At 41.7% G+C, this 23,247-nt stretch overlaps 1 long non-coding RNA gene across 2 annotated transcripts in view; it reads left to right on the plus strand.

Moving 5' to 3' along the window:
- The first annotated feature begins 209 nt into the window (after positions 1-209).
- Positions 210-23,247, plus strand: part of LOC309475769 — a 40,485-nt gene continuing 17,447 nt past the window's right edge. Inside the window, exon 1 of one of the 2 annotated variants that reach the window (XR_014197841.1) lies at positions 210-479. This is a non-coding gene — a long non-coding RNA (uncharacterized lncRNA). Of the gene's footprint in view, positions 480-8,907; positions 9,098-23,247 lie in introns of those variants that run through there. The other variant, XR_014197842.1, reaches the window with a different exon arrangement.

The raw sequence follows: 23,247 nt of genomic DNA on the forward strand, positions 1-23,247 counted from the left end.
CGGCCTGTGCCGTCGTCGAGTTTCTTTAACATCACTTTAACAGCAGTCACACAAAAGGACATCCTGTTTCCTGGAACACACACACACACACACACACACACACACACACACACACACACACACACACACACACACACACACACACACACACACACACACACACATTTAGTCCATTGTGAGCTTTGAGCACTCTCACTCTCTTGGTTAACCCTTTACAGCATCTCCCTCTGTATGCAGACCTATACAGTTCTTTGACTTTTTTTTGCATCTGCCTGGCTGTCTTTTTCTTTCTGTCCTGTTTGTTAGTTTATGATTTTGATATGTATATTGATTTTATTGATTTGACACTTCTTTTGATTGAGACTTTAACTGTGCGATAGATACTTTTGCGTGACGGCGTAATTATTTTAATTAAGATGGTCACATCTTGTCAAGACAAGCGGGAGAAGGAGACAATACAGATGAGACGGAAGACAAAGGTAAGAATTATATGAAAAAGCGACAGTTAAGCAAATTAGAGAGTTTCGACTGGGGAGGAAGAAGAGAAAGAGTTGGTGAGACAGAAAAGAGATAGATGGGGAAGAAACATAGATGATAAAGATGTGACAGAAGGAGATGAGAAATGGATGATACAGAGAGGGAGAAAGTCATGAAACAGAGAGTTAAGGCAAAGATGAGAAAGATATGAGGTAATGATGAGAGAGAGATGTGAGACTACCGAGAAAGAGATGAAACGAAAGGAAAAAGATGAGACAGAATCGAGAAAGGCAGCAATGTGAAAGACAGAAAAGCGACGGCAATGAGAGAGAAGGGAGAAAGATGTGACAGAAATGAAAAAGAGATGATACAGGGGAAAGACAGTAAGGAGAAAGAGCGGGAAACAGGCAGAAGTGTTGGAGAGACAGCAGCCGTCGGGTGTGGATGAAGCGACGGGCGAGTAGACACCTCTGCAGTATTTAGCAGAGACTGTGTGTGTGCGTCTGTGACAGCTTTTTGCATGACTAATGTGCCAGTGAGAGTCTGAGTCTGCGTTTACTGCCGCCCAGAGCTGCCCAAGACCAACAGCGCCGCCCGACCAATGAATATTTAAAGCCTGTGTGTGTGTGTGTGTGTGTGTGTGTGTGTGTGTGTGTGTGAAGCTAGGATCATTTATTAATGCCGGCGGAGGGAGAGAGATGAATAGATTGGCTGTGTACACAGAGTCAGGGCCAGGACGAGGTGAATGGCAGAGCTGTGTGTGTGTGTGTGTGTGTGTGTGTGTGTGTGTGTGTGTGTGTGTGTGTGTGTGTCACCCTGCGCTGTCTTCTGTTTGGTCTGAGGGACTGAAGCCCTGCGTCTATTTATAGATCCATTATACATCCATTATTAATCTCTCAATCCAGCCCTGATGAAAAGAGAACCATCACCCGAGCAACCGGACCACAAGCGCACACACAAAAACACACACACACACACACACACACACACACACACACACACACACACACACACACAAGCGAAGGCTAACCGTAGCAGGTCGCAATATGATCAAATGTACGCAGATTTCATTTGGTCAACATAAAAATGAATTAACATTGATTTTTGAGAACAAGTTAAAATATGCACACACGAAAAATCCTCTGTGGATACGTAGGCCTATAATTTTTTGATCGCTACCGAATCCGGCGAGTTGTATATTTAACTAGGCAAGCATGGGGGCGGAGCCTAGCCATATCAATTTTCATATTTATTTTCATTGTTTCGGTTTATCGTTTTAATCAAATCTTTGCGTTAAAATTCTCCTGGATTAATTATTAAAGTCCAAACGTGGCTTTGGCAAACTATTTTACTTCTGTAATGTATATAAAATTAGTATATAAAAATTAACTAATTACTAGCATCAATGAGGAAAAAGTTGGATAAAATTAGTGATTTTGATGTTTGGCCCATGATCTCAAAACATCTTTATATCTGCAGCCTAATCAAACATCTTGGTTGCTAAACTGTGCTTGTATCTTAGGTGAGATCACTAGGATGAATTAATCACATAAAACCATAGATTTCACTCCCTGTGTTTTACCACTACCAGCCCAGGCTTGCTTTCAGCAAGAGGAGAAAGAGCCTTGGAGAAGTAGACTGAGACAACGTGTAAAATAAATTGCAAAGTTGCTGTTATTTAGTTTCAATAATGTTATGCATTAACTTTAAGATTCATAAACACTGTTTACCGCTGCTGCTGATGTGGAGTTTCTCTGAGGTTAAACGAGCCGTAGGCTGTATGAAAATGAAGTGTGTAACGGTTAGCTTTTAGACCACAAGCCTTTTACAACAGGGTTTTCCCCTATACATGTGCGCATACATAGAGGGTCGGATTGACTCATATCGAGATTAAGAGCTGACAATGAGCAAGACCGAGAAAACGTGAGTGAGAGTGAAAACACACTCACGCACACACATAGAAAGCGAACAGACAGATTTCGCTCTAATAATGTGTGTGCGAACGTGATGTTTGTCGTCTACTTTGCCTAATGAATAATCACTATCGCTTCGAGTCCTCTCTCATTTTTCAAAACCTCGCGCTTTTCTAAGCGCAGCAAGACGTGTGTGTGTGTGTGTGTGTATATGTGTGTGTGTGTGTGTGTGCGCGCACTTCCTGAGAGCCGAGCAGCATTAACTCTGCCTCCGGTTTCCAGCGGCGAGAGGAAGGGAAAATTTATTCTGCACAGGGGAGAAAGTGTGCACCCGGGAGAGGGGACGTTAAAATCTGAGGTGCAACCCAACAGAAGGGGTCTGAATGGGTCAAGAGTGTACGGCGCGCTCTCGTAAAACACATAAGTGCACGTTCACACGCACGCACCCAACATGGGCCTATTGGATTATGACGGTGAGAGACGGAGCCGAGGATTTCTCATTTTGAACCCCTGACGTCCCTGTAATACATTTCTGATAAATGATTGTGTTTCAAAGTAATGAATTAGCCTCATTAAGCGGATGACTGGATCTCAAGAAAGGCGAGGGAAAAACTCCGAAGGGGGAGGTGCGGGGGGAGCGATTTCATCAGCGAGCGAGCGGAGATAAGAGAGCGCGTGTGTGCGTCGGAAAGCGGGAGGCGGGAGAGAGAGAACGGGCGTGTGTCTGCGCAGTAGGAGAACAGAGGAGTGACAAGCTTTGTGCGGAGAGATGGAGCGAGCGAGCGAGCGCAGGAGGGAAGCCGTGGAGGAGGGAAAGAGAGGGGAGGAGGGAACCAGCCTGGTGGGAGATTAAGAAGGGCTGTTTTAGCACAGCGTTCCCGCTGGCTTCTTATCTGGATCTTTGATGCCGCGCGCGAGACTGCGCTGCACAGAGATTCGGCGCGGTTGCGCTGAGGCGTTTTTTCTCTGTGCTTAACTTTCCCCCTCTTCTTCTGACTTTTTTTTTCTGTAATGGCAGTATCTCTGCATTGTTTAGGTTTGCGAAGCTCACCTGTGCTGCCCGTTTCTCTGTGCTAGTTCTCTGTGCAACATATAAAGAATAAGCCGTAGGCCTATTTTAAAACATAACTGTTTATGTGTCTGTATTTTAGTTTGTTGTTGTTGTTGTTGTTGTTGTGTGTGTTTCAGTTCTGTCTGTATTCTATATTTTTTTTATGATTCATGTCTGTATTTCTAATCTTTGTTTTGTGTCTGTTTCTCTGTCGTGTATGTAGTCTATTCTATTTTTTGTCTTGTCTGTTTTAGTTCTGTCTGTCGTCTGTATTTATAGTTTTTTTTTTATTGTGTCTGTTTTTAGTTATGCCTGTTGTGTCTAGCTATTCTAATTATTTCACATCTGCGTTTCAGTTCCATGTTGTGTCTGTTTCTATATCGTGTCTTTATTCTCTCTCTCTGTGTGTGTGTGTGTGTGTGTGTGTGTCTGTAGTTCTCTCTGTCGTGTCTGTTTCAGTTCTGTCTGGGTAACACTTTATTCCGATGGTTCACTTACCATCTACTATAACTATTTGTCACTGCATGTCAACTACTAGACACTAGAGTATTATGGCTCGTTTCCACCGAGCGTTACGGTACAGTACAGTATGCTACGCAATTATTTCCGTTTAGATTGTCAGAAGTTGTGAATGGTACCAAAATACCAAAACGTACCGTACCCCTTTTTTGGGACCCTTCCGTTGGGGTACCCAGCAGTCTGGTACCTAAAGGGTGGAGCTAGACTTACTGCAGAACATTGATTGGTTGACAGAGAATCGTCACTTGCGCATTCTACAAGGGGAATGACAACATGGCGCCATTTTTTAATATACAGTTGAAACACAATACCGTTGCAACACAATGTAGGCACGCAGAGGTACCATGGGCGACCCAGGATGTGAATATCCTGGGTATTGTTGTTGTTTACTATGTCGCTTTCTTCTTGCGAGAATGACCTCGATTGCTACTTTCCAGCATTCACCACGCCTATCAAGTTACGTCGATCGCTACTTTCCGACATACACCACGCCTATCAAGTTACGTCGATCGCTACTTTCCAACATACACCACGCCTATCAAGTTACGTCGATCGCTACTTTCCGACATACACCACGCCTATCAAGTTACGTCGATCGCTACTTTCCAGCATTCACCACGCCTATCAAGTTACGTCGATCGCTACTTTCCGACATACACCACGCCTATCAAGTGTCGTCGATCGCTACATTCCGACATACACCACGCCTATCAAGTTACGTCGATCGCTACTTTCCGACATACACCACGCCTATCAAGTTACGTCGATCGCTACTTTCCAGCATTCACCACGCCTATCAAGTTACGTCGATCGCTACTTTCCGACATACACCACGCCTATCAAGTGTCGTCGATCGCTACATTCCGACATACACCACGCCTATCAAGTGTGGTCGATTGCTACTTTCCAGCATTCACCACGCCTATCAAGTTACGTCGATCGCTACTTTCCGACATACACCACGCCTATCAAGTGTCGTCGATCGCTACATTCCGACATACACCACGCCTATCAAGTGTGGTCGATTGCTACTTTCCAGCATACACCACGACCATCAAGTGTCGTCGATCGCTACTTTCTGACATACACCACGCCTATCAAGTATAGTGTTGGTGGTGGAAACATAAGCCGGATCAGGGTTTACGGTCCCGAATCGCACTGTACTGTATTGGTATGCTCGGTGGAAACGAGCCATTAGTAGACTGTTTTCTTCTGCTATCACTTTTTTGGATGGTCCCAAACAGACAGTCTACTGACTATAAGTAAATTTGCAACTGAGGGGCTGTTTACACGACACTGTTTTCAACCAAAAGCGTAAAACCTTTTTATGCGTTTTGGCCATTCGTTTACACGACAACAGCGTTTTGGGTGCCTGAAAACGCAAAGTTTTGAAAACGGGTTTCAAAGTGCAAGTTTTTGAAAACGGTCTCCGTATAAACAACAAAAACGCGAATCTCTGAATATGATGACGTCATGCACATGCTTATTACGTGTTCAGTCTATAGTGTTTTTAGTCGTTTTCGCGTATCCGTAAGAATGGGGATCGTTTTGACAATGGTGTCGTCTGTACGTGGAAAACTCAAAGGAAAAGCTTCTCCGTTTTAAGCATATCGTTGTTGTGTAAACGTACCCTAAATGTCATCTTATTCTACTAACCCTAACAGTCTACTAAGAGTCTACAGTACTAATTCTCTAATGATAGTTAGCTTACATGTAGTTGCAAAGTTACTTAGTAGATTGTCTAAAGTTGACTATCAAAATAAAGTCTGTATTGTAGTTTTTTCCCCTAGTTTTCTGTGATGTGCCTGTATTTCTCTGCTGTACTGTAAGTTTTGTCATGTCTGTATTTAACTTTTTTTTTTGTCATGTCATTTTCATTTTTCGGTCATGTCTGTATTCTAGTTCTGTCTGTCGTGCCTGTATTCTAGTTTTTTGATGTGTCTGTGCTTCAGTTCTGTCATATAGTAGTTTTCTGTCTTGTCCGTGCTTCAGTTCTGTCATATGTTCTGTTTGTCTCTTGTGTGTGTGTTTTAGTTCTGTGTCCTATCTGTATTCCAGTTGCTTTCTGTGTCCATTTCGTTTTTCTACTGTTTTTTTTTAGTTGTCTGTTGTGTCCGTGTTTCAGTTCTGTGTCATATATGCATTCCTGTTCTCTATCACATCTATATTGCGGGTTCTCTATGTTGTGTCTGTCGTTCGCATGTGGCGGTAAAAAGCTGTAAGCCTGTAAGCGTTCACCTCAACACGGCACATATGGAAACAATGGAGCCAACAGCTGTCACGGGGTGTGTTTGAACGGCCTGGGAGATGGAGGAGCTTAGGGGATGGGTGTGTGTGTGTGTTTGCCGCGTGCACAAACAAGTGGCCAAAATCAAAACCCCACGATCTGTTGAGTGTGAGTGAGTCTTTGGGGAAAGAGCCCCCTGTTTAGCGAGAACAATGAATTGAATCCGAGGATAAGACAAAGCGGGGCAGGAGGCAAAATGTAGGCAATAAATTTCAATTGCGTGCTTTTCTTCCGCTCCGGGCAGTTCGAGAGACGGAGAGAGGTAGGGAGACGGATGAGAGAATAGGGAAAGCAATCTCTGCCCATCAACCATAAATCACTAACTAGCAAAAAAAAACTGGATATAACAACATTTTTCACTGAGCGTGAAGCGGAGATTAGGAATGCTAAGTCACGGAAAGCATAACATCTTCCAACCTTTTCCTCCCAAAAACACAACCACACACCCCACCATTCCATTTCCATTTTAACATCACACACTGCACCTTTAATAAATTTCAGTGTTTTAAGGACTCAGTGATTATAATTTCAGTGATTTGGATTGACACTTGATGCCCAAACTAAAACCTGCATCCTAAAGCAATTCGCTAACCATCCCGCAAGTCTCTGCTCTGCTTGAGAGGCACGATACGTCTTTTTATATGAGTTCACACACACACACACACACACACACACACGCAGCCTTCCAGTGCTGATTAGAAAATGCATTATTCATTATAAATCTGCACACGAGTCACACAGACGTGGAAGAATAGAAAGAGATTGAAAGAGAGGGAGAGGTAGGTAGAGGGTGTACCATTTTATCAATTTTCCCTCTCGAGAGGATGGAAGAAGTGTGTAAATGTGTCAGGGAGCGTGTGTGTGTGTGTGTGTGCACGTGTGGGCGTGGCTGCCCTTTGGGACGCGTTGACCCTCTAATTGACCCTGTCCTCATAGTCACCGGCCAACACGCACGGATCCAGCGGGGCTAAACGCTCGCAACACTCCTGCCTGCCAGTCAAATCCACGGGGGGGCTGACACTCTCCAGAGCACACACACACACACACGCATTAATATTCAGTGTGTGTGCGCGTGTGTACAGACCCCGTCCCTGGTGGCCGCCTGCTACGCCGTTCCACAGTGCAGCGGTCCGTCGAGATTTAGAGACCCGAGACTGCTATTACTCACCAGCTGACAGCACACACAAACGCACACACACACACACACACACACACACACACACACACACACACACACACACACACACACACACACACACACACACACACACACACACACACACAGACGGCAGAGCAGCTTGGAACGCCCTCAACAACCGCGGCACGACACGAATACAGCAGTACAGCGAGGCAGCAAATACTGGCTGAGATACCAACATGGAGAATAACAATCCGAACTCTCACTAAAACCTTAATGTCTTTGATTTCAACCGACGCCTGAGCGGTCAAACATTTTTGACCTTGTGCAAACAGAGTTTGTTTTAATTTGCGAAGTGGATAAACAACTGCTATTCATTTGTGAAAATCTCGTGTTAGCCTCAAAAAGTGTCTTTACGAAGAAACACTCCCAATTTTTTATCCAAATTACATAAACACAAACACTTGGGAGTAATAATCCAAAATCCACAAAGTTCTTTCTTGTGCAAATGTAGTTTATATTGATGTGCAAAAAATATATAAATTTTGCCTTAAAGTTTGCCTTAAAAATATATAAAAATCAGTTTTCTTATGAAGTACAGAATAAGAAACACTCAGATTTTGTATCTTATAAACACAAAAACATATGTTAAATGTTAAAGCTTAAACATGAAGAAGAATAATCCAAACTTTGGCCAAAACTCAAGTTTTTGTTCTTGTGAAAAGTTAGGCCTTCTACATTTAATGTAGTTTATTTTGATTTGCGAAGAGGATAAACAACAGCTTTTATTCGTAAAAATTCTTGTTTGCCTAAAGAATGTAAGCAAAATTTACAGAAACAGCCTGATTCACGAGTGCTTCTTTATGCATTTGACAGACGCTTTTATGCAAAGCGACTTACATTGCATTCAAGGTACACATTTACATTTGGTCAATTCTTTGGGAATCGAACCCATGACCTTAGCATTGCTAGCGCTATGCTCAAATGTTTGAGCTACAGGAATGCCTTACTCTGTTCTTTTCAGGGAAATATACAGTGATTGTGTAATTTTTAATGCAAATATGAGTTTTTCCAAACAAAATTATGTTTATTCCCTAGCTTTTTGATCCAAAATAACTATATTTGGCTATTTAAATGCTGTTTTTTTAAAACCAAAAAACATGTTCACGTTTAGAGCATGGAAAACTTCAATACGGCAGTGTGGTCACACGATGGAAATTGGGCTAAAATTAAGAGTAAAATCAAAAATCCATTTATTCGTGAAACTCTCTGCCTCAAAAATGTACGAAAAAAATGCTATTTGTAAGAAAACCAGACTTTTTTAAGGCGATCACACACACATGCACAAGCATCGAGACCGTGGTAAACTCAGACGTTCTGAGAAAGCCCCCAGACAGGAATTTTCCGATAAACAGCCACACACTCGCAAGCATACGGCCGCGCTATGGGGGAAATAATGACATCATGGTCACGGCAGGTCTGCTGGCAGAGCGTAGGCGACTGTGGGCTGGGGAGAGGAAACGCCACTATGTGTGTGTGTGTGTGCGTGTGTGTTTCCTGAAAAGGCTGGGAAACACTAGCGTCGGCTGGGGGAAAAAAACCTTTGAGGCTGTTCATCAAGCTGTTCATGGAATCCGTGTGTTTCACTAGCGGAGACTTCCAGCGGAGAGAAAGGAAAGGAAGGATTGATGAGGTCCGAAAGACGATAGTAGGTGAGAGGAATGAAAAAATGACAGCGCAATAGCAAACAGGGTCAGACTGCAGGGGGAAAAAGATTCAAAAAAGTGTGAAAAGTGTGACTTTTCCAGATGAATTTTCCACATGCTTTCAGTGGGAATTCAGGAATATTTAAGCTAAACATGTGTCTTAGTGTCATGTGGTGTGAGTAAAGACCGATTACATGTATTACACTTATTAGTGGAGTTGAGAAACACAAAGTGGAAGTTTTGACCTTGACTTTTGTCTCTTTCAAGGTCACAGATACTGAACAATGGAGCCGGTCCTCGGTTCTGATCAGATCTGGTGAACCTCTCTCAGAAACGGACTACATTTCAAAGTTGAACAGTGACGTAACTGACTGCAATCTTCTTTCAAATGTTGCTTTTTCTTGATATCTCCCTGCTGGTCCCCTCTTTTAACACAGAGACGAAAAAAGCTCCTTTCCGTTGTCTATTTTCCCAGAATCCACCTGAAAGCAGGCGGCACATATTAGTTCATTCTGTATCAAAAGACAAATGCTTACTATCCAATTTTACACTGCAGTGAGAGAAATCAAAGATGAGATGTAACCGCTTGAGTCATCTTTGGCCGGCAGACATTGACATTTTAGACAATCGATTAATACAACCAGACTTCAAGGAGTGTTTGGTCAGGTCTTAAAGATCCGTCCTGCTGAGATCAAACTTGAAGAGAGTCTGTATATATATACTACAGATAGTTATGGTTCTAAAATTTGCTTGGATCAGGCATATTAAAAGTATTATACAACCTTGACTGCACATCCTTTAAAATCTATATTAACAGCAAAATCGTTCATTAATATTAATAAAAGTTTTGCTTATTTTTATTATATATAATCATTACAAAATTAAATAATAATAATAATAATTAATAATAATTGGTATTGCTATTATTTATAAAATATTAAGACACTAAAAGCTGTGAGTGTGATTTTGTAGTAACCTTAAAGGGATAGTTAACCCAAAAATGAAAATTCTGTCATTAATTCCTCACCCTCATGTTGTTCCAAACACAAATGAAGATCTGAGAGATTTCTGTCCGTCCATTGACAACTAACACTTTGACGCTTTTATTTGAATTGAGAGGTTTAGTCTAAATTTTCTGAAGAGACTCGATCGCTTAGTATGCTGAATTTAGGCTTTTGTTCACGTTTAAACATTCATCTACTCAGATATCAGTTGTGGTCGCTTGACGTACAAGAACCAATGAGGTTAATTCTTGTGTTTCACAGCACGTTTGAGCTTCAGCAAGAACCAATGAGGTTCATTCTTGTGTTTTGCAGCACGTTTGAGCTTCAGCAAGAACCAATGAGGTTCATTCTTGTGTTTTGCAGCACGTTTGAGCTTCAGCAAGAACCAGTGAGGTTCATTCTTGTGTTTTGCAGTACGTTTGAGCTTCAGCAAGAACCAGTGAGGTTCTTGTGTTTTGCAGCAGGTTTGAGCTTCAGCAAGAACCAGTGAGGTTAATTCTTGTGTTTTGCAGCACGTTTGAGCTTCAGCAAGAACCAATGTGGTTCATTCTTGTGTTTTGCAGCACGTTTGAGCTTCAGCAAGAACCAATGTGGTTCATTCTTGTGTTTTGCAGCACGTTTGAGCTTCAGCAAGAACCAGTGAGGTTAATTCTTGTGTTTTGCAGCACGTTTGAGCTTCAGCAAGAACCAGTGAGGTTAATTCTTGTGTTTTGCAGCACGTTTGAGCTTCAGCAAGAACCAGTGAGGTTCATTCTTGTGTTTTGCAGCACGTTTGAGCTTCAGCAAGAACCAGTGAGGTTAATTCTTGTGTTTTGCAGCACGTTTGAGCTTCAGCAAGAACCAGTGAGGTTAATTCTTGTGTTTTGCAGCACGTTTGAGCTTCAGCAAGAACCAGTGAGGTTAATTCTTGTGTTTTGCAGCACGTTTGAGCTTCAGCAAGAACCAGTGAGGTTAATTCTTGTGTTTTGCAGCACGTTTGAGCTTCAGCAAGAACCAGTGAGGTTAATTCTTGTGTTTTGCAGCACGTTTGAGCTTCAGCAAGAACCAGTGAGGTTCATTCTTGTGTTTTGCAGCACGTTTGAGCTTCAGCAAGAACCAGTGAGGTTAATTCTTGTGTTTTGCAGCACGTTTGAGGTTCAGCAAGAACCAGTGAGGTTAATTCTTGTGTTTTGCAGTACGTTTGAGCTTCAGCAAGAACCAGTGAGGTTAATTCTTGTGTTTTGCAGTACGTTTGGGGTTCAGCAAGAACCAGTGAGGTTAATTCTTGTGTTTTGCAGTACGTTTGGGGTTCAGCAAGAACCAGTGAGGTTAATTCTTGGGTTTTGCAGTACGTTTGAGCTTCAGCAAGAACCAGTGAGGTTAATTCTTGTGTTTTGCAGTACGTTTGGGGTTCAGCAAGAACCAGTGAGGTTAATTCTTGTGTTTTGCAGTACGTTTGGGGTTCAGCAAGAACCAGTGAGGTTCATTCTTGTGTTTTGCAGCACGTTTGAGCTTCAGCAAGAACCAGTGAGGTTAATTCTTGTGTTTTGCAGCACGTTTGAGCTTCAGCAAGAACCAGTGAGGTTAATTCTTGTGTTTCACAGCACGTTTGAGCTTCAGCAAGAACCAGTGAGGTTCATTCTTGTGTTTTGCAGCACGTTTGAGCTTCAGCAAGAACCAATGTGGTTCATTCTTGTGTTTTGCAGCACGTTTGAGCTTCAGCAAGAACCAATGTGGTTCATTCTTGTGTTTTGCAGCACGTTTGAGCTTCAGCAAGAACCAATGAGGTTCATTCTTGTGTTTTGCAGTACGTTTGAGCTTCAGCAAGAACCAATGAGGTTAATTCTTGTGTTTTGCAGCACGTTTGAGCTTCAGCAAGAACCAGTGAGGTTAATTCTTGTGTTTCACAGCACGTTCGAGCTTCAGCAAGAACCAATGTGGTTCATTCTTGTGTTTTGCAGCACGTTTGAGCTTCAGCAAGAACCAATGTGGTTCATTCTTGTGTTTTGCAGCACGTTTGAGCTTCAGCAAGAACCAGTGAGGTTAATTCTTGTGTTTCACAGCACGTTTGAGCTTCAGCAAGAACCAGTGAGGTTAATTCTTGTGTTTTGCAGCACGTTTGAGGTTCAGCAAGAACCAGTGAGGTTAATTCTTGTGTTTTGCAGCACGTTTGAGCTTCAGCAAGAACCAATGTGGTTCATTCTTGTGTTTTGCAGCACGTTTGAGGTTCAGCAAGAACCAGTGAGGTTAATTCTTGTGTTTCACAGCACGTTTGAGCTTCAGCAAGAACCAATGAGGTTCATTCTTGTGTTTTGCAGCACGTTTGAGCTTCAGCAAGAACCAATGTGGTTCATTCTTGTGTTTCACAGCACGTTTGAGCTTCAGCAAGAACCAATGTGGTTCATTCTTGTGTTTTGCAGCACGTTTGAGCTTCAGCAAGAACCAATGAGGTTCATTCTTGTGTTTTGTAGCACGTTTGAGCTTCAGCAAGAATCAATGTGGGTCATTCTTGTGTTTTTCAGCACGTTTGAGCTTCAGCAAGAACCAATGTGGTTCATTCTTGTGTTTTGCAGTACATTTGAGCTTCAGCAAGAACCAGTGAGGTTAATTCTTGTGTTTTGCAGCACGTTTGAGCTTCAGCAAGAACCAATGAGGTTCATTCTTGTGTTTCGCAAAAAAAGCGATTGAATCTCTTCAGAAAATTTGGACTAAACCACTCAATTCATATGGATTAGTTTTACAATCTCTTTATGGACATTTTGAAGCGTCAAAAAGGTAGTTGAGTAGCTGTCAATGGAGGGACAGACATCTCTCAGATTTCATAAAAAATGTTTTCATTTGTTTTCCGAAGATGAAGAAGGCCTACGGGTTTGGAACAACATGAGGTTAATTAGAGAGTATTAATGACAGAATTTGCATTTTTGGGTGAACAATCCCTTTAAACACTGGTAAAATCACTCTAGTGGGTTATTTAATAGAAAAAAAAATACTTTATACACAAAAGGAAACTTTTTGATTGTTGTCGTTGAATCAAGCACATGGTTTCGACTCTTAAGACATCCACATACACACAGGGATTTCTTTCAGGGTACGGCAGGTCTCGGCTTTCACTCAGTTTTCCCAAACGATTCCAAAGTTTGACAAAGGAACTGTCAACACAAAGTATGTTGTCCGTTGAAACCCATTAAGCTAAAGCATAGCAGAAAGACTCGCCCGAGACCTTTTCAAATAAATGTGTGTTCCAATTTAAACGGAGCGGGCGAGATTTTGGAATTTGTTTGCCCAAGTACCTTTGTTTACTCCAGGGTTTCTCTGGCAGAACATGCACGCAGCGGCACAAAAATATGTTTATGTCTGTGTGTTTTCCTACTCGTGTTTACCAGCCAGACCAAAACTACCTCACAAAACCACACATTCATCAAACTTCCGAAATGATATTCTGAGTTATTTTCTATGGACCACATTTATGCCATGCTGCTGATTACCACCGAGATAAGGGTCCTTGTTCTAACCCAATAGATAACTTTCAAGATGAAGAGTTGCTAAATGGAATAGATAAAATAATGATTATTACCAAACAGGTTTACAATGAGAAAGGATTTTAATTTATCTGAATTATTTATTAGATATATTATATCAGATTATTATTATAATGTATTAAGACATTATGTTAATATATAATTATTTTACATAATTTAATATAATATAATTAATACATTATAAATGTCTGTAATACATTAAATTATATTTAATATAATTATTAAACATTTAATTATATATTATTTATGTTATAAATTAAATGAATTATTATTATTCATTATTATAAATTAATTTATATATAAAAAAAATGTAATTTAAATGTACAATTATAATATATTATTTACAGCATATATATTTCTTCATTCTTTTTTTTTTTTTGCCCAAGACAAATGTTATACACAAGCGGAGAGGGGGTAAAATCTTTGCGTGGCAGGGGGAGCTGCCACCCGACCAGTCACGGATATATGCGCCTGCCACTGCGTTATATGCGCCCGCCACTCGACCAGTCACGGATATATGCGCCTGCCACTGCGTTATACGCGCCCGCCACTCGACCAGTCACGTATATGCGCCCGCCACTCGACCAGTCACGGATATATGCACCGGCCACTCGACCAGTCACGGATATATGCGCCGGCCACTCGACCAGTCACGGATATATGCGCCGGCCACTCGAACTTACACAATATGTAAGGTTTAAAAAACAAAACAAATGCAGCGCGCGTCTCGTGGCTCTATTAGCATCGCGCCGGCCACACCAGCCACACAATCTCTCACTGTTTACATCCATCAGACACTCCTTATGATACACAAAAGCACACATACAGTGCAATACATATCTTATTGACCTATTTCTCATCTTACCTGTTTTTTTATTTGCTCTTTTTACCCGTATGGGAGCGCGCTCGTGCTCTATAGCATCGCGCCGGCCATACCAGCCACACAATCTCTCGCTGTTTACGGCCACTACCAGCCACACGATCTCTCACTGTTTACAGCTTTCAGACACTCCTAATGATACACGAGAGCACAAAGACAGTGCAATACAGATCTTATTTACCTATTTCTCAACTAAATATTATTTTTTTATTCGCTCTTTTTACCCGTATATGGGAGTGCGCGCTCGTGGCTCTATTAGCATGATCGCGCCAGCCACTACCGGCCACTACCAGCCACACAATCTCTCACTGTTTACATCCATCAGACACTCCTTATGATACACAAAAGCACACATACAGTGCAATACATATCTTATGTACCTATTTCTCATCTTATCTTGTTTTTTTTAATTGCTCTTTTTGCCCGTATGGGAGTGCGCGCTCGTGGCTCGATAGCATCGCGCCGGCCACAACCAGCCACACAATCTCTCACTGTTTACGGCCACTACCAGCCACACAATCTCTCACTGTTTACATCCATCAGACACTCCTTATGATACACAAAAGCACACATACAGTGCAATACATATCTTATTTACCTATTTCTCATCTTATCTTGTTTTTTTTATTTGCTCTTTTTACCCGTATATGGGAGTGCGCGCTCGTGGCTCTATAGCATCGCGCCGGCCATACCAGCCACACAATCTCTCACTGTTTACATCTATCAGACACTCCTAATCATACACGAGAGCACATAGACAGTGCAATACAGATCTTATTTGCCTATTTCTCACCTTATCTTGTTTTTTATTCGCTCTTTTGACCTGTGCCGCGCCAGCCACACGATCTCTGACTGTTGCAGCTGCCTGATACTCAGATAGACATTCTGAAGAATGATTTTTTGACCACTCCATTAAGTTTTGTATAAAGTCTTTTTTTAAAGTCTGATTAATTTTGTGTAATTGTATATTAATTTTAATCAATGTTTGACCAAACAATTCCCTTGATTTAATAAATAAGAAGCATAGAAGACATATATAGCTAGCCTCTGATATAGATTTTATTATAGCAATAAAATCGTGGCATGGTTTCTGTGCGATCACTTGCATTGCACGTTCCTCACATGCACAATAAATATATATAGGGTGTGATTTGCCGGGGGGATGAGTGGGATTTCCCCCTTTCTGGTCAATGTATCCCTGCCTCTGCTTACTTATCACGGATCCGTGGTTTGATTAAAGTCAATTTTATTTTAAAATGCGCTACTTAGATATAGCTGCCGCAGCCTCTGCAGACTTGCTCAATGTCCCGCCCACGGCGCTATCTGATTGGTTACACCTCACGAGTAATAGCCTATCAACACTTGCGAGACGGTTGCAGGTCCTGGGTGGGCAGTGTGTCGTGTTTCGAAAGGAAGGCATCTTATTCCTCAATGGCCTAGGACCTCAATACATTGCAGATATGCTCACTGAATATAAACCCAACAGATCACTCAGATCATTAGGATCATATATCAGCTAGAAATACCAAGGGTTCACTCTAAACATGGTGAGTCTGCTTTTAGCTATTATGCCAGCCACAGCTGGAACCAGCTTCCAGAAGAGATCAGATGTGCTCCTACAGTGGTCACATTCAAATCCAGACTCAAAACACTTCTGTTTAGCTGTGCATTTACTGAATGAGCACTGTGCCACTGTTCGTCCGACTGTACTGTACTGTATTTCATTTTATTTTTCTAAACTGTTTTAATTATTCTTATTTCTTTTTATTATTTTAATTTCTTCTATGTAAAGCACTTTGAATTGCCATTGTGTATGAAATGTGCTATATAAATAAACTTGCCTTGCCTTGCCTTGCCTATTCAGCATATTACTGAAGCGGGAATAAACATCACAATCTGATTATATGTTTCTATAATGACAAGCAGATTAGTGTCCCAGTCATGAGTCACACCACTGAGAATGGCCAAAGTTACACACGGTGTTTCACTCAATTGAGGCTAAAGCAAAGGTTTTTTGATTACTCACTCACTCTTGAGCGTCTGGCGCGAGTGATTTAAATTTCAATGTAAAGACGCATTTACGCGCGCCTAGAGGTCCTGCGGCGCGAGGAGTTTAGCGCGGCGCGGGCGCGTCCAGTTCGCGCGAATGAGGCGAATTGACTAACACAGATAATGCATCTGTCTTTTCTATCATTTCACTGTAGCTCAGCATCGCGATGTAAAGTTAACGTTATTACTTTTAACAGCAGTAAAACTGTTTCTACCGTGATGGTTTAACTTTGCAATCAATCCGTGGTTCAGCAGAGGCTGATGTAGAAGTAGCCTAGCCTATTAAACTATGCACTGTAATGTGAACCGTCAGTGCGATAGAACAATAAAATGAATATTAATAAAAATGTTTTATTAATATAAAAAAATTATAATAAAAAAAATCACAAATCCTACCCTGGTATATAAGCTAGAAATGTCTAGCCTACTCTTGAAACAATTCAAAACGAAAAGAAATAAGGCTATTCTCAAATTATGGAATCCATATTCAACGAGCATTTCTCTCCGCGCGTTCACTACAAAGATGGCGTCCTCAACTTGTCCACTGACACAGAAATCATTTTGGGAATGGGTGGGGGTGGGGGTTGTGCCACCCCGTTACTTTGAAATCAGCCACCCGGCCCGTTACTTTTAAAACAGCCACCCCCACCTAGTCAACACAGGTAGCATCGACGACCCCCACCTTCAGATGCTACATCTGAGTTTTTTATTGGTTTAATTGGATTGGCATTACATCCAACAATCTAACTGGTTGACAGCAACAAACAATGACGATGCATTTCAAGGCTCACGGTGATTTTCCATCCACCAGTTTTGCCGTAAGTACACCTGTTTTTGATACAGCTAGATGTTTTGCATGCAAATTCGTTATTTACACATTTTATAGACGCCATATATTTAAACTTGCCACTGATTATCGTTAGTTGCTTTAGTTAGTCGCTACTAAATACAAAGTTTTTTTTTTTTAAAAGGTTTTAATGACTGAAGTGTTGATCGTTGACGCCATGGAAGGTATGCAAACTAATTCAACATTTGTTGTTAACCGAGGGAGGGGTTCTAGCAGACCAATCACAGCGCTTGCGTCCGCGTAGAATTGACCGCCTCATATCAGATCTGCACAAACTCTGTCACTTTTTAAATCCTCTTTGAAAACGCATTTATTTTCATTAGCTTTTAATATATCTTGATAGGCTATGTGTGTTCTTCCTGTTTCCTGTGTATTATGTTGCTGTTGTGCTTGTAATGTATATCTTTTGTCCTTGTTAAGCACTTTGGTCAACGCCAGTTGTTTTTAAATGTGCTATACAAATAAAATTGTATTGTATTGTTAAATTTTTGGAGAGGTGCACGTCAGGGTACGCGCGCAACACACAGCTACGGCGGCAGTTCGACGCAAAAGTATAAATTGGGCTATATAGTTCTATAATACTTAAAGTATAAATATTTTTTTTATTCTCCTGGTTGTTAACGTTACCCCTTTATTCCCCAAAATGTACATTGACTATCTGTGTTAGTCAATTCGCCTCATTCGCGCGAACTGGACGCGCCCGCGCCGCGCTAAACTCCTCGCGCCGCAGGACCTCTAGGCGCGCGTAAATGCGTCTTTACATTGAAATTTAAATCACTCGCGCCAGACGCTCAAGAGTGAGTGAGTAATCAAAAAACCTTTGCTTTAGCCTCAATTGAGTGAAACACCGTGTGTAACTTTGGCCATTCTCAGTGGTGTGACTCATGACTGGGACACTAATCTGCTTGTCATTATAGAAACATATAATCAGATTGTGATGTTTATTCCCGCTTCAGTAATATGCTGAATAGGCAAGGCAAGGCAAGGCAAGTTTATTTATATAGCACATTTCATACACAATGGCAATTCAAAGTGCTTTACATAGAAGAAATTAAAATAATAAAAAGAAATAAGAATAATTAAAACAGTTTAGAAAAATAAAATGAAATACAGTACAGTACAGTCGGACGAACAGTGGCACAGTGCTCATTCAGTAAATGCACAGCTAAACAGAAGTGTTTTGAGTCTGGATTTGAATGTGACCACTGTAGGAGCACATCTGATCTCTTCTGGAAGCTGGTTCCAGCTGTGGCTGGCATAATAGCTAAAAGCAGACTCACCATGTTTAGAGTGAACCCTTGGTATTTCTAGCTGATATATGATCCTAATGATCTGAGTGATCTGTTGGGTTTATATTCAGTGAGCATATCTGCAATGTATTGAGGTCCTAGGCCATTGAGGAATAAGATGCCTTCCTTTCGAAACACGACACACTGCCCACCCAGGACCTGCAACCGTCTCGCAAGTGTTGATAGGCTATTACTCGTGAGGTGTAACCAATCAGATAGCGCCGTGGGCGGGACATTGAGCAAGTCTGCAGAGGCTGCGGCAGCTATATCTAGTAGCGCATTTTAAAATAAAATTGACTTTAATCAAACCACGGATCCGTGATAAGTAAGCAGAGGCAGGGATACATTGACCAGAAAGGGGGAAATCCCACTCATCCCCCCGGCAAATCACACCCTATATATATTTATTGTGCATGTGAGGAACGTGCAATGCAAGTGATCGCACAGAAACCATGCCACGATTTTATTGCTATAATAAAATCTATATCAGAGGCTAGCTATATATGTCTTCTATGCTTCTTATTTATTAAATCAAGGGAATTGTTTGGTCAAACATTGATTAAAATTAATATACAATTACACAAAATTAATCAGACTTTAAAAAAAGACTTTATACAAAACTTAATGGAGTGGTCAAAAAATCATTCTTCAGAATGTCTATCTGAGTATCAGGCAGCTGCAACAGTCAGAGATCGTGTGGCTGGCGCGGCACAGGTCAAAAGAGCGAATAAAAAACAAGATAAGGTGAGAAATAGGTAAATAAGATATGTATTGCACTGTATGTGTGCTTTTGTGTATCATAAGGAGTGTCTGATGGATGTAAACAGTGAGAGATTGTGTGGCTGGTAGTGGCCGTAAACAGTGAGAGATTGTGTGGCTGGTTGTGGCCGGCGCGATGCTATCGAGCCACGAGCGCGCACTCCCATACGGGCAAAAAGAGCAATTAAAAAAAACAAGATAAGATGAGAAATAGGTACATAAGATATGTATTGCACTGTATGTGTGCTTTTGTGTATCATAAGGAGTGTCTGATGGATGTAAACAGTGAGAGATTGTGTGGCTGGTAGTGGCCGGTAGTGGCTGGCGCGATCATGCTAATAGAGCCACGAGCGCGCACTCCCATATACGGGTAAAAAGAGCGAATAAAAAAATAATATTTAGTTGAGAAATAGGTAAATAAGATCTGTATTGCACTGTCTTTGTGCTCTCGTGTATCATTAGGAGTGTCTGAAAGCTGTAAACAGTGAGAGATCGTGTGGCTGGTAGTGGCCGTAAACAGCGAGAGATTGTGTGGCTGGTGTGGCCGGCGCGATGCTATAGAGCCACGAGCGCGCTCCCATACGGGTAAAAAGAGCAAATAAAAAAACAGGTAAGATGAGAAATAGGTCAATAAGATATGTATTGCACTGTATGTGTGCTTTTGTGTATCAAAAGGAGTGTCTGATGGATGTAAACAGTGAGAGATTGTGTGGCTGGTGTGGCCGGCGCGATGCTAATAGAGCCACGAGACGCGCGCTGCATTTGTTTTGTTTTTTAAACCTTACATATTGTGTAAGTTCGAGTGGCCGGCGCATATATCCGTGACTGGTCGAGTGGCGGGCGCATATATCCGTGACTGGTCGAGTGGCGGGCGCGTATAACGCAGTGGCAGGCGCATATATCCGTGACTGGTCGAGTGGCGGGCGCGTATAACGCAGTGGCCGGCGCATATATCCGTGACTGGTCGAGTGGCGGGCGCATATAACGCAGTGGCAGGCGCATATATCCGTGACTGGTCGAGTGGCAGCTCCCCCTGCCACGCAAAGATTTTACCCCTACAGCACAAGCGTGCAGTGTGTGTGTATTAAAAAGCGCTTCTCGTTATGCAAATACTAAGAGTTTTATGTACGTTGCCGTGCGCGTATATATGTGTGCCTGTGTCTGTAGGGGAAGCGCGAGCGTTGATCAGCTGGGAACAAGCGTTTGTGTGTGTATTTGCGTGTCGGGCTCCCCGTGGCGCTGCCTGCCAGGCGCTGTCACCAGCCCGTGATTGACAGCTCTGATAAGCGGTGAGGCAGGCTGCAAATTCTGCCAGTGCACGTCACGCTCAACGTGTGTGTGTGTGTGTATGTGAGGCGGCCTGCGAACACTGCCAATGTACGTCACACTTACCCTGTCTGCCTCATATCAGTCAGAGAGAGAGAGAGAGAGAGGCAGTTAGCGGAATGAAAGACTGCCGCAAGCCGGAGAGGGAAGTAGAGTGCGGAAGAGGGGAGAGAGGGAGGGAGACAGACTGTCAGGCGAGAGCAACGGAGAGGAAAAAAAGGACCGTAGAAACAGACACAAGAGACACGGACGAACTCGAAGACAGGTGGGATGGTTTCACGAGGGGGAGAAGGATGGTGAGACGAAGAGATAGAGAGAGAGAGAAAGAGAGAGAGAGAGAGAGAGAGAGAGAGAGAGAGTTTATGTGCAGTTCACCTGCAGAAGGAGAGGAACATATTCCCTCGAGTCACAGCAACATCGGCCTGCTGCTTGTGTGTAAACAGCACAAATACACAAAAATAGACGTTCACTTTTAGAATATTTCAGGTTATTTTTCCACTTATTGTTATGAATTTTGAGCAAAAATAAATGGGAAAAACATTTAAGGCCCGTTCACCGCTCACAACAAAAACGATAACTATAACGATAACTGATAACTATTAGGGTCCACACCAATATCGTTCTGTTTATTATGCTCCAGTTATGTCGTTTACCATTTTAAAGGCCCTGTTTACACCTGGTATTAAGATACGTTTTGGTCGATCGGATCACAAGCAGACGAGGGAGACACATTCTGTTTAAACCTGGTGTTTTAATCCGTCTCTTTTGTCCGCTTTTAACCACTTCTGTCCTGATTTCTTCGAGGGGAGGGTCTGTGGTCGGATAAGTCTATGAGCTTTTTCAGATATTTCGATCTATGGACAAAATAAGCTTGCGCAATATACATATGAACGTGGAACATTTACAAATGATACTACGGGAAATCACACGGAGAGCCGCAGCTTTGGTTGTGCTGTGACAGCCGCAAGACCAGCCGAATGCTGTGATGTTAAAAAAATCAGGAATGGTGAGAGAATATTGTGCTTGGTACATTTTTCATCTTCAAAACAAATTTGGGTCTTCAGCCAAAGTTTAAAGGGATGGTTCGGAGTAAAATCAACCTAGAGTCCTTTGCACCATGACCTTGAGCCAAACACCCCCCCTGAAGCCTTTTTTCCCTTGGTTGAACATTATTAAAGTTAGAGCTTATTTAGAGATATCAGCCGGATAGCTTAGTGCAGGCGCTAATGGATCCTATGATGTATCTCGTAAATTACCCCACTAATAATGCCCAGAATGGTACCAAACTTCTACAGTAGTACAAATAGGTTCTGTACTCATAAAACGAGGCATTGGAAAGTTTGTAAGTACATCAGGAGTTTATTTAAATAACACTTGCCTGACGGCTTATGCTACTGCTAACCCGGACGTTGAGGTCACTTCAGGGGTTGGGGAAAAGCACGTAAAAGTTCTGGCAGAAAGCGATGCATAAGGATGTAGTGTAACGACGCCCAGTTCCAGGAATGCACTAATATTTTGTAGGTAAAACCAGTTTGCAACAATTATTAGTTAACACTAAGTTGTCAACACTTCGGAAAAAATTATAAATCGTTGCTTGTTACACTACATCCTTATGCACTTTTTCAAAGTTTCTCTTGTGTAAGATGTGTTTTGTGGATGTGAAAAGTGCCAGGCCAGTTTGAAATCAAGTGAACTGGATTACCAAAAGCTCTCTGAAAGTCTCATTGGTCAACAAATGCCTATACAAGAGTGTTGCAGAGGAAAAAAACCCACACAAATTTGGTTAGATGCATATGAAAACAGCATCACTCTTATTCTTTTCTCCTCTATGCTCTTTTGACACACTATGCCCAATGACATCAGTGTACTTCCAGCATTCTCTGACACATGTAAATTCGTATTATGTAATTTATATTTGGAAAGTCTAGTGGTCTTTTCAGTTGTAAAAAAAAGTCTCAGATTTCTGGAAATTTGGGATTTAAAACTATGATATAATGAAAATATTTCAGTCTAGTGGTCTCTGCAGTTGTAAAAAAAAAAAGAAAAAAAAAAGACTCCAATTACTGGATATTTTGAATTTAAAACCATGATAGACTGAAAATATTTTGAGCTATTTTGTATTTTCCAAAACCCTGGACTGCAGAATGTTTCCTCATGTTCCATCTTCTAAAGACAGACATCCATAAAAATATTTGCAAAAAGATTATAATGGATGTTAAAGTTTTCAAGTTTTCAATGTACCCTAGAGTTCAATTCAGATTAGTGCATAGTTTAGAGGTTTTTTGTTTTTGTTTTGATTTTTACCATGGAAATTAACTCACCACAACTTTTACTTCAGATTTTAACCCAGAGTTCACCTCAGAACTTTAGTGCAGACTTAAGACTTAAGAGTTTACCTCGGGGCTTACCTTATATTTTATTCCTGCTTGTAGGCTATCATGTCAGACTTTACCTCAGTTTACCACAGAATTTCATCAGAGTTTA

The sequence above is a fragment of the Leuciscus leuciscus genome, assembly GCF_965113295.1.
Source record: "Leuciscus leuciscus genome assembly, chromosome: 15".
NCBI classification, from domain to species: Eukaryota; Metazoa; Chordata; class Actinopteri; order Cypriniformes; family Leuciscidae; genus Leuciscus; species Leuciscus leuciscus.